Source organism: Sturnus vulgaris, chromosome 11 (genome assembly GCF_052056855.1).
Source record: "Sturnus vulgaris isolate bStuVul1 chromosome 11, bStuVul1.hap1, whole genome shotgun sequence".
In the NCBI taxonomy this organism is placed as follows: Eukaryota; Metazoa; Chordata; class Aves; order Passeriformes; family Sturnidae; genus Sturnus; species Sturnus vulgaris.
Genome location: NC_142253.1, coordinates 13,086,089 through 13,097,767, shown reverse-complemented (window position 1 = coordinate 13,097,767; position 11,679 = coordinate 13,086,089). Strand labels below are relative to the sequence as shown.

The following is an 11,679-nucleotide window of genomic DNA, read 5'->3' as shown; positions in this document are numbered from 1 at the left end:
CTGCACTGTTTTCTATTATGTTTGACAACCTGGTAATAGTTTAGCAGCCTAAGGAAAAAAAATTACTTTTCTGCAAGTGGGAGTACTGACAAGATTACAGCAGCTGGGTGTCTATTACCCTAAGCTACATTGTATAGAGCTAAAATGGATCTTCGTACAGAAAGCTAATCAAGGTGGAAGAGAAAAATTGAGTTCATTAACAATCTCTGTCACTGAAAAGTCAAATCATTTTTCACTCTTTAGTTGAGTCCAATTACAGAGATATTGCTAGAAATTGTTTTTCTGTGACAGAGAGCTTTGACAGTGGTTTTTCTTTTTTGGCACTTTGCTTATTGCTCACTCACACTGCACCCATTGCTGAGTGGAGATTAACACCTGTTTCTGTTTTAACAGAAAATGATGGATGGTGCCATTACTGGCACAGCTCTCTGTGAACAAAATTAACGTTGCATGCATTAACTTTGTACTTACAGCAATTACCACAATTACTTTTGAATCACAGCTTGCACAGACCCTGCACCAAAGCTGAAAAACCATGAACAGCCATCTTCTCATTTTCTTGGAGAGAGTTGGAGGCAAAATGCAAGCGTGCTGCATGCCTCCCTTGAGCCAAGGGAAAGCCATAAAGTACCCCTGCCTCCTTTTGCCCTCTCAGCTAGTGATTTTCATAACACTCCTCTCAAATACATATAAGGTTCTCACATTTCGTTTTATGGCTACATTTGACTCAAATATGAAATGGATATTTATAAAGCCTGAGTCAAATCTCCAGTGCTTATCTGGATTTTTGAAACCTGACCCATGTGGCTAAATTCATGGGCACAGTTGTATTTTGGCTTTAAATATATTTATCAGTGGTAGCACTCAATATAATTCACCTTACCTGGTGTTGGCTGTTGGAGGTTTGAGTCCCAGGCTAAGCTGCTCATCAAGGTTCCCTCTAGAGCCATTGGGGATCAGGACATGTCACTCCAGCAAAGACACACTGCTGGCATTCTTGGGATCTCTTGCCATTCAGAGGTACCTATTTCTTTCTTGGGCTATAGAGGGAGCCAAGACAATTGGTTTGGACCAGGAGCCCAGCTGTTATTTAGGATTAAATTCACATCCATCTGATGAGAAGAAGGAAAATTGCTATCCCCAGACAGTCACTTACTGCCTTGGAGCTGGAGCAGCCAGGTAAGCAGCTGTCTGTCCCACACCAGCCTGTTCTGCTGGATAAACTTCTCCAGCAAGGTAGAGAAGTCCCTGAAAGTATCTTTTCTTTTTCTCTTGTTAGTAGGCTGAGCTCCTTAAAGTGAAATGTGCAAAACTCTTGACCCATACTTTCTGAAATGTGATACTTAAAAATGTAGTTGTAAAGAGATCTAATAATCTTTTAGATTATTAAATCTATAGCTAATAAAAACATAAATGACAATTCTTTTTTTTGCAGCTAAGTATGAAACTCAACATCTTTGTTTTGTGGTCAGACCAGAAAAAGTATCCTTGAGATTTAATCTGATATAAAATGTTCTCTAAAACATTTTGCATAAAAACTGTTCTCACAAATATATATATTTTCCAGGAAGAAAAAACCAAAACAATTTCCATATCACATTTCAACTAATTATCCCCATTCATACAAACCAACCCTTATATCTTCCTGTTGACAGCACGGTCTTTTCTCTTCTCTTTTTTTTTTCTAGTACATTTGTAGCATGTGGATCAAAGGTTTATGGGTTCTTGTCTTTTCTTGAACCCAGAAGCAAAGTAGCAAGACAGCCAAGTTTTAAAAGTTTGCAAATCATTAAGAAACAAAACAGACAAAACACATGGTGTTCCCAAGAGACTTGAGACATGAAAGCATCTGTGTTATGATGAACATACACAAAATCTGTTGGGACTAGACTTGGTTGTTTAGGAGGGCTTGGAATGCACTGTGATTCAGTTCTCCTGTTGCAACTTTCAGGAATCAGTCTAGATATTTTGCCACAAATCCCCCAAATACTGTGTCTGCAATGGAATTGAACCTGTCCATTACTCTGGACTGAATGGCAAATTTTTGGACACTCTGATCTCCATCCAGATTTTAAAAACATGTCTCACAATATGTGTTCTGCTTGAAGCTCTGCATAATTTTCCTAGGTTTTCGGTTTTTTTACAAGCTTGAAAAACTCTGGTTACTGAAGTTAGGGGGTCTTTGTCACAGCTTTCAGGGTTTCCTGTTGCTGTTCCTTGCTGGTCTCCTCTCCTGTCCCTGGCCATGGCTCTGATGTCAGTGTTGCTGGTCCCCTCTCCTGTGTCTCTGCCTGGCCCTGCTCATCCTGGCTGCCCCCAGGAGCAGTGCCAGGCAGGAAGCTGATCGTGCTGCTTCATGCTGCTGTTGCCCTCTTTTGCCTCTCTGCCCATAACCTGCTTTTCTCAGTGCCAGTCCTTTAATCAGGCTACACTGAGGGACTGAGCCAAATGTCTTATGCAAGTCTTACACCTGTGTAGTTGTTCATCAAAATGTCTGGCAAGGCTTACTTTTCTGTACAGCCATCTTGACTGGCACCAATTATACTGTCATCCTTTAATTTTATACTAATTGAATCCCTTATCAGCTTTTCCATTATTTTGCTTAGGACTGATGCCAGAATAACTGACCTGTAATTACTGTGATCATTCTGCTTCCTCACTCTGGCTTCTGGCAGCATTGCATATTTCTACTGTTACCTAAAAACCTTTGGATTTATGGGGCATGGACTCTGATATAACAATATTCGTCTCTAATAGAAGGATTTTAGCAGTGACTCCTCAGACAATGTGATGCAAGGGAGTTTATTATCTTTGGGCCATTGATTTTATCATCTTTTCTTGTCTTCAAATATTAAACAGTAGAGTGTGTATCTGCATGTGTCTATTACAGTATATTACATATTTTTTCTGTCTTATCTATAGTATTAATAACACTGTTGTTTTAAACAATTCTTGCAATCTCTTCATACCATCTTGATGAATTACGAGGGAGACAATATACTCCAGAAGAAACTTCCTATTTTTCTTAGCAACATATATTTCCCTAGATTTCTTTGTCATGTCTGTATTTCCTTCATTGCTAATTTCTAGTACCACTGTTTAATTTGATAAATGCATATGTATGGAGTTTTCTGCCAAAAAAAAAGAGAGACATAATCACAAACATTGCTCATATGTAATCAAAGGATCAGAAAAGATGTTCTGACTGAATTTAATCCATTCTGTGCTGAATGGTGTTATTTTACAGCCCAGAGCATTTATTCTAGTATGTTCCAGTAAAGACATAATAAGAACAATAAAATAAGATACCCTCCACTGAAACTCCTCTTTTTTTTCTTTCCTTTTCCATTGTCCTTTTTTTCCCTGTGTTTAAACATGAGTTGTTTAGCAATTCTACTTGTTCTTCTAAACTCATTCACTTTCCTTCAAGTGCTCAGTATACATCTGTCACTGCAGCAAAGCACACCAACAGAGCAGCTTGAATCTTCCCAATGACATCCTGACAGCTGAAACCTGCATTTTCAATTTATGGGGGTTTGGATCTCTCCTGTTTACTGCAGTTTCACAAGAGAATTGTATTTTATAAACACCTGGTAATTTAATTAAAATAAGGAGCTTGACTTTTAACAAGAGAGTGGGGTTTTTTTTAAGGTTTGGCATTCAGAAATAAAACAGATGTTTATTGTGGTTTTAAGTGTCCAGGAGATCTTGTCGAAGTCGTCTAGCTTGTACAGTTATTTTTATACTATATCTAAGTGTATATTATTCTTTGTTTTCATGTATTAATACATGTATATTATTTCATAAATTAGTTTTGTTTTCTTATTATGGAGCAGTGCTTTTGGTAATTGCCCAAAGCTCTGCATATAAATGAGCTCTACAAAAGTCTTTGGATTAAAGGTGTCTGTCTGCAGCTTCATTAAACAAACTGTTAATTAACCTCAAATATTATCTAGGATGCCAAAGGCTTTTCCTTTGTAGACAATGGGTGTTTATCTGTGGAATCTCCAGCCATTGGGGCTTTCTCCCCTCCTGTATATCCAAGGCCATGGAGTTCTTTCCCCATACGGAGCACTGGCCACAGAGGTGCAAGTGCAGCCAGGCACCAAAGCTGCCAGACCACGTTCCCCACCTGCACATTGTGGAATGCAGATCTCACCCTTAAAGCTGCACCAAGGAAAAACACAAGATCAGTTTGTCTCTTAAGATATCAGGCTTTTTCAAGCATTATTCTCAAAAGAGAACGTTTGTTAAGAAAGGAAAACTCCAGGAATAGTAGCCATTCCCACAAAAATTTTCCCGCTAGATCCTGCAGAGTTCACAGGTTCCTGATCTTTTGGCTCAACTCTTAGTGCTGAATAAGGATGGACAAGACCAAGAGGGATCAGTCCTTAAAACCTCTCAGAAGACAAAGTTTAGGGCTAGACTAACCAAATAGTGGGCTAGTCTCACTCTTAGTCAGATCCTGACCCTGGTTTTACAAGATTGTTGACTTCAGTAATGTTCTAACCAAGGAAATGACATCTTGAATTTTGACCTATTTTTCTTTATTACATAATTTCTGCTGTCTTTAATCTGTTTTGTCTCAGAATATGTCTTCTCCTTTTGCATCAACTACTGAGTCCCATCTGCAGCTTTACTTGAGCTTTTGCTTGCCTCTGATCTTTTTCTCATTCTTCTAATGAATATACCAAAAGGTGGCAAAAAAGTATTTTTCTGGAATAAGCATGAATAACATAAGGAGGAATATAATAGTTCTTTCTGTCTCCACTGATTACAAAAACAAATAGAAGCTATGGAGCAGTTGGTGGAGGGAAAGGGACAATTACAAGTAAGCCTAAATTTAGAATTATAAATTTGAGCCAAAGCCCTCTGAGGACCATGAGAGTTTTCCACCCACTTCAAAAGGATGTGGAGCACACCTCATCCTACCTCACTACTTAGCACAGCTAAGGTAAGAACTGTGTTAACAACCCAGGGAAATCTTCTTGAAGGTTAAACCCACCTTATTTTCAAAGGGAAAGTTTGACAAATTTTGCCAGACTCTGGAACTTAATTAAAACACTGGAACATTTCAAAGTGACAACTATGTTAAGTTTTTCTTCCATATTCTTTCTTGGGTGGATCAAGTAAAGTAAAGGAAAAAAAGTCTGACTCTGCTGGAAGTTTTTCTTTCATTCAGATGCCTACCCACACCCCAGTCACCGAGAGGAAAAAGAATTGCTTTGACCTCCTCAGCATCTTATACAGAGCTAGTTATTTGTACATGTTGCCCTGTTGTTACACAAAGAAAATGTTTGCTGTCTTTACAAAAAATATTATTGCCAGTTGTACTGTTCCTGTGATGATCTTGTGTATCAGAACTATGTTTAGAAGAACCTTCTGCTCCAAGTGAATGTAAAATGAGTCTGTAATTGCAGTTTAATTTAGTGAAAAATTGGTTACTCCGATCCACTATAAGTATTTCAGGTCTACTCATGCTCCCCTTTTGACAGGTCCAGCCACACCAATTAAGGTGGAGGTGACTGCTCCTTTGGTGTCATTGAGTACTTTGGGTCAAGACAACTGGAATTTTCTGCTTTCGTAAGAATCACTTTTTTAAAAAAAAAGAAAGGTTTGAGGGTTGCTGTGCTCCAAAGCAAGGACTATTTCCCAGTGTTTCTGAGGAAATGGGTGTTGTGGAAGAATACTGGCTGGAAAACAATGCCCCATGGCACTGCCAAAGCACAATGTGCACCTGGGGATCCAGAAAACATCAAGGGAGGTGACCTGGATCATACTGGCTGTGCTTCTTTCTGCCATAACCAGGTTTCCTCTCCAAAGTTCTAAGCCTGTGTGTGCTGGATTTGTGTCCCTGGAATGCAGGTCTGGTGGGCCCCTTGTGGAACCCTGGGCAGTTTCATACTTCAGCTTCTTCTCTTTCAGTATTGCATGCCATTCCCTGTGTCCTTGAGCTTTATTGTGAGACATGTGCGTGAATCTTGCAGATAGCAATGTATGTAAATGGAGATTTTTATACATTAAAAAAAAAAGCTTATGTATATATATACAATTATATATACTTGGGTATATATACGATCATAAATATATACTGTATTTCTGTTTAGAGCTATTTGCTAGCATTGAGCTAGATTTTCAAGCATTTCTCTGTTTAGATTCCCTTTATCCCATGTGCAGATTCATTCTTTTCCTGAATCAAGATACCAAAAGAAAAATCAAGAGTAAATTTTTTTCTCATCTCACTTTATAGCCTCATCTGATAAAATGGAAATTTCTACTCCAGATAAACTGTACAAAAAGTGAGTCCTTTGCAACAATCCCTAGAGTGAGTGTAAAATATTTAACAGAAGGCTTGTTTTGACAAAAGGATATTACCTCTAATTGTCAAATCCATTCCAAACAAAAGTGGGAGATGATGTGTAGGTACTGGTTTTTGTCAGCAGTCAGGACTTTGGGAACTTCATTGTGAACCATCAAATCTAATTTTGAACTTTTTGTTTTATCAGTCACAGTTTAATGGATTTCATTATTTGCATGGGTTGCTTTTCTTTTCAACACTTTAGACATAATGTTTGACTTGTGGGGAAGCTGGATGTGACAGGAGAGTGTTTGGGAGGAGAGGGGCTGAGCTGATCCCCACCAGGTGTGTGCAGACCTGTGGGCAGGGCTGGGCAGCAGTGACATTCCTGGCAGAAAGGTTCAGACCCAACAGCCCAGGTCCAACAAGGGTTCTAGAAGTGTTTGGAGTAACACGTGTCAGGAATGATGTTTCTTCACCCTCTTGCACTGCCCACAAGGCATCATCTTCTGTTCTCTTTATCTCAACTCCTTTACACTTTGGAATTCCTTTGAGACTTGTTCCCTGCACTCTTCTTGCTTCAGTACTGTGTTGCTTAAAGGTATTGTCTTCCTTTCTCTAAGGTCCTTGCACTTTTAACTGGAATTAATGGCATTTGGGCCAGACAGCCAAGAGAAAACTGGATCCTTCCAGTTTAGGGACCAACTTTGTAGGGCATTGTAGAACAACCAGCCATGGGGATTGTTGAAATAAAGGGAGGCCACACACCCGTCTCTGCCTGGATATTTTAAAGCCTTTATTTTCAAACAACTCTGTTTTTGGAGAAAAGAAAAAACCACAGGATACACTTACAAGGGAAATAATTTCTAAAGCTGTGCCAGATCCCCAGCTCTTTCCTCTGGCCCAGCACTGAGAAGCAATCTTTGGGCTGCCTGCAGAGGACATCTGGTGATCCTGTGGTGTAGGGGAGTCATCGTGCTGCTTTAGCCACTTCAGGACATCTGCTCTTTTGAGCTGTTGGAGAGTGATGGGACACAGCCAGAATTTGCAGTGTTTTGAAATGGATCTTTCAGCAGAATAGTCCCTGGAGAATTTTATTCCTGTGGTGTAATTTCAGGTTGGTCTCTCTTTCCTATTTTCAAATCAGCCAGAAGGAACCCAGTGTATCTCCAGCTGAGAACTCAGAGAGGAGTTTTCAAGCATCTTTTACCACTTCTGTGGAGTCTGCCCAAAAAGTAAGTTGTCCAGTAGGAGAGACCTCTTCTTAACACTGAATATTTTTTTTCCCCAAGAAATGTCTTAGCCAATAATAAGGACAAGAATTGTGTAGCTTTATAGTCAGCAGAAATGCAGAGCTATGGATCATCCTGAGCCATTGAGAGCACAAAGCAGTTGGTACAGCTCTGAACTTCCCTGGCATGAACTCAATGTGAGATGATTGCAAGTGCCTGATGTGCTGCTGATTTCTGTTTCTGTCAGAAATGCCAAAGCTCCAACCATCAGCATTGCCCCCCTGGACCCTTTTGCCACCCTCTGCTCCACTATTCTTGGATTCAGAGCATTAAGGACTTGGTTGCATGGAGTTATGCTTTATTTGATACAAAACATGGACATAGACTTGGTCTGTGTTGGTCTTGTCCCTACTTGTACAAAAAAGCAGAGTAAATCATTCACAAATCCATTGTGATGGAATCAGAAAGAGGTAAATCTACCTGAAAAGTCAGTGGATCATTAATTAGTCACCTCCTCCCATTCTCTGCTGCCCTCTCTTATGGTAAAGATGGCCCAACTTTTACCAAGAAAATAGGATAATAAAAAGATAAGATAAACTCGTTTGGTGTGATGTCAAGGGATATGATATAGAACTTTCCATCCACTCTCATGCCATACATAGCAGATGAAGAATTAGACAATTTATTTTGTCACATTTCTAACAAATTATTCCGTTTTGTTGTTCTCTTAAGTGCTTAAAACATAATGTGCCAATCAGGATTGATCCCCCAAAAAGTCTGATGGTTTTGACTTCTAGAAAAGTTAGCACTCTTGGAGAACACATTGTAACTTCTGTATGGATGAGATGGACGGGGACCCATGGAATGGCATCATCTCTCTTAGCTCTAAACTGAGTTGGTATGTACTAAAAAATTTAAACTATTTCTATATTTATAATGTAGAATGCCAACAAGGGAATTCTAGTAAAATTGTTAGGAGGATTGTGTCTGACTTGTATGATATTCATTTAACCTTGTCCTAAAAACATAAAAATTCATTGCCTTTTTTAAAATGTGTTTTGGTTATAATGCAAAAGACTAGATTTTTCCAAATAGGTATTAGCATGTTTTTTGTGTTTTCATAAAAGTATGACATTGAAATGAAAAGGAACAACAGTTTGTGTAAATGTTGTTTATGTAGTCACTGAATTTGGTGCAGAATCATTTAATCCAGTAGATCTGATCTCCTGAAATCTTCTTTAAATTTAAGCCTCTTCTGCAGGTCTTCTGGGGACAGATACATTTCTAGAGACATTTAGAATTTTAATCACTTTTTAAGACTGCTGGCACCAGTGAGATACATAATTCACAAATTCCACATTGCAGACATGTTGAGGCAAATGAGCTGTTGTAAACATGCAACTGGTCACTGTGTACATACAAATCCAGAAGTTAATAATCATACTTCACTGCCAGTGCAAAATGCCTTTTTGCTGTTGAAAAAGAGAGGCAGCATTTTATGATTTCCATGGCCACTAAGAGATATGAGGGTAATTGGTAGATTTCAGTACTTTCATCATGATGAAGACCAGACATTTTCCTTTCCACAAGCCTTAATTTTTAAAATACATAAATATAAAAAGTGATTAGAATTTTAAATAGAAATGCATATTTTCATGAAGTTTCTCCTCTGCTTTTGTTCCTCAGAATCCAGGATCCCTTTCCTGAATTGACTAACAAATGCAGCAGAAGTTTTTGAAGCACTTCTTGTGCAAATCTCAAGCATAAAAGAGAAGCAGTCACCTCTCAGGGTCCTGAACTGCCTCAAGGAAAATGGCAACGTCAACATTTACAGGTGAGGTGATGCAGAATTTTTAGATGGGGAACTTCTGCATTATTAAAGATCCCTTTGTGTCTCCAGTGCCTGTGAAGGGAGACAAGATGCTGGTTGTTATTCTTTGTCTACTGCTCCTTAGGTCATTACCATTTTTCTGCTTCACAGCATTAACCACTACACAGAGCAACACTCCCCCTGTGCTTCAGACCTCACAAAAAGCCACCCATGCTTCTGAGAGATGCTCCTGGCTTTCATGGCAGTGCAGGGCAGAAAATGGGACCAAAGACTTCAAAGCAGGCAAATTAAGAATGATCTGTAAGATAAACATGTGTTATTCAGTAATGTCTGAAGTCCATACCTCTTGCTTTGTGTCACCCAGAGCCTGTTCTTTGTCTGCTGTCAGGTTTTCAGTGCACCACTGGGGGTGACTGACTTTCCCATTCATTTCCAGCCATAACTATTTTCTCACTATTCAGTCAAGCTTTGTGACATTTGCATGAATTCCACCAGGTCTAAGGAAGAGAAAGATGTTGCTCATTTCCAGCGAGACAACCCAAATCACTATTCTAGTGTTTCTGCCACACTCCTCTGTCTCTGTCCAAAGTAATCAAAAAACGTTACCTTTTGCACCTTTATATAGCCTCAGTGGTACCTTCTATACCTATTGATTCACTGTTTCTGAATTTTTCTTTATTTTTGTATTTTATAGGTACACTCTTGCTATTTAAAAAAAGGAGATGGAAGAAGAAAAGGATAATTACTTACAGTCATTCTGGTGAGACTGAAGAAGAGTAAGTTTTGGATTTTACATTCCAATGGCATGAGAAGGGTGCAGGGACCATGACGATTGCAGTAATTGAATATGCAAATATAAATGATTGGTATAAAGCACAAGTTTACTGCAGTTATCACTTGAGTGGAGCTCACTTTTGACAAGGCTCAGTGAGAAGAGCAGGGGAACCATTGTTTACCTTTAGAGTTTTTTCCCATTCACAGCAGAAATTGATGAAAATTAGAGCCCTGTCAAACATAGGAGATCCATCTCAGGCAGGGAATTTCCAAATATTCAATGAAGAAATATTGTCAGAGAAAAACAATCTAACCCATGTTCACAGAATTATTTCACTTTGTCAGAACTGGAGTGCTCTGTCTTCACTTTGATTACTTAATATTTTTTTATATGCATCTAACCTGGTGCTAAATAAAATACCTCATGCAAAACTTTCAAGTCCAATAACACAGGAAAATGGGATTCCACTTTGAAAGAAGAGTTGCCAAAATCTTCATGGATGTCTACTGAGATGGTTGAGAGGTGAATTTCAGTCATTTATTGGTTTGTACTTGCTTGTTCAAATGAGTAATATTCAACCATGTTGAAAAAGTCACCCATCATAAAACAGCAAGAATCAGGGAGGCCACCTGACATCCACTCAACCCTGCCCAGTAATTCCATCCCAGTATGATCCCAGCAGTGCCCAAGGAACCCCTGGAAGATGTGAGGAGGGGTCAGCACAGTGTGGGCTGTGTGCCTCTAACCCACTGCTCCAGGTCCCAAACCTTTTCAGATGAAGGATGAACAGTCCTGGCAGACAAGGTGAACGAGTTCCCTTCATGATGGACTGCAAGCTGGGTTTCCAAAACCTTGGAAGATACTCCTGCCAATTAGCTCTGATTAGGAACCAGCAGGAGCAAGGTCAGCAGCTGTGCCCAGCCCACACCAGGTGGGGTTTTAGGTGTCCTACAACAGCCATTGGCTATAATGAAATATTTAATGGCTGCATTATCCTTTTTGTAATTATTTCCAGTACCCACCTAGAACAGAACCTGGGTGTGTAAATGGGAATACATGTTTTGAAATGACTGAAGCCAGCCCTGGGAAAAAAGCTGTGCTGCCCCTTCTCAGCTGCCACAATGTTGATCCTGTGAGGCTTGTTGGGTTTTGTTTGTTTAGTAATCAAGCAGGGCCCTTTTTAGTCATTGTGTAATCACTGGGGCATCACTTGCTCACATGTGGTCATGACACAGCTCCCTCAGAGTCGCTGCCTGCTGAGGACAGGAGGTGTGAGCTCAGCCCAGCCTTGGGGCATTGCTCACCCTCGTTCCACACCAGGCTCACAGCTCGGTCCCTGCAGGTCCATCACTGATGCACAACCGTGGGGCAGCTCAAAACACCACACTGCTCAAGCCAGTGGTGGTAGAGAGTATTCCTCTAAAATGCAAAGCATTAGGGTGGAGATTGGTTGTCTCCTGCCATTCATTTATTTTTTACAGAGCATTGATGCACTGAAACTCCCATCACAAGGAGCTATCATTAACTAGTGCACATTTATTTG

The 11,679-nt window shown here is 39.7% G+C and overlaps 1 long non-coding RNA gene across 1 annotated transcript; it reads left to right on the top strand.

Moving 5' to 3' along the window:
* Positions 1-9,256: 9,256 nt before the first annotated feature.
* Positions 9,257-10,642, top strand: LOC148222491 (uncharacterized). The gene is made up of 3 exons (XR_015805922.1): positions 9,257-9,364; positions 9,512-9,661; positions 10,056-10,642. It is a non-coding gene; the product is annotated as an uncharacterized LOC148222491 (long non-coding RNA).
* Positions 10,643-11,679: the final 1,037 nt, after the last annotated feature.